Source organism: Puntigrus tetrazona, chromosome 23 (genome assembly GCF_018831695.1).
Source record: "Puntigrus tetrazona isolate hp1 chromosome 23, ASM1883169v1, whole genome shotgun sequence".
NCBI classification, from domain to species: domain Eukaryota; kingdom Metazoa; phylum Chordata; class Actinopteri; order Cypriniformes; family Cyprinidae; genus Puntigrus; species Puntigrus tetrazona.
This window is the reverse complement of record NC_056721.1, coordinates 15,286,681-15,287,403: the sequence shown is the minus strand read 5'-3', so window position 1 is coordinate 15,287,403 and position 723 is coordinate 15,286,681.

Sequence of the window (723 nt, the reverse complement as noted above, 5' to 3'; positions counted from 1 at the left end):
ATTACTAGAGGAAAATACTCGTTTTGTGTACTTCACTGATAATATATTATTTTTACAGGAATTTGCAGCAGAGATATGCCATTTGAAAAACAGCATTTAGGTATGATTTTAATCACTAACATGTGCCTCCCCAAATACTTACAATAAAAACATTAAAGTCATGAAGAAATTGAAACAGAGACAGGTATTGTTTTATATTGCCAATGAATAAAAATGAGTACCGTGGATACCCTAATAAAATGAATAACAAAAATGATTCCAAGGATTGATGGATTGTTTCACTATGTGAGCCCAGAACCACAAAAGCAGTCATAAGTGAAAATCTTTTGAAATTCATTCAAATCATTGACACAGCTATTTGAAAATCTGGACTCTGAGGCGCAAAAGAAAGAAAATGTAATTTGCTTTGCGTTTATCCAACGAGTAATACAAGCAATTCATCATAAAACAATTCATTAATCAATTTAACAATTGATTCATCTTCTGATTATGATTGTGATTATGATTATCTACAATATATGTAAGTAAGACACTGTATCATCAGAAATCTCATAATTCCAAACTCAAAAACAAGCGCATTTAAAAGCGTTATAAGCCTGAAATACACAATGATTTATAAGCATGTATCGATCCTGTACATGAACCTCACTCGTCAAACAAAGGTGACTAAAATGTAACCCTCAACCGCATTAAATCATTACAGTAAATATAAAAATCATGAAA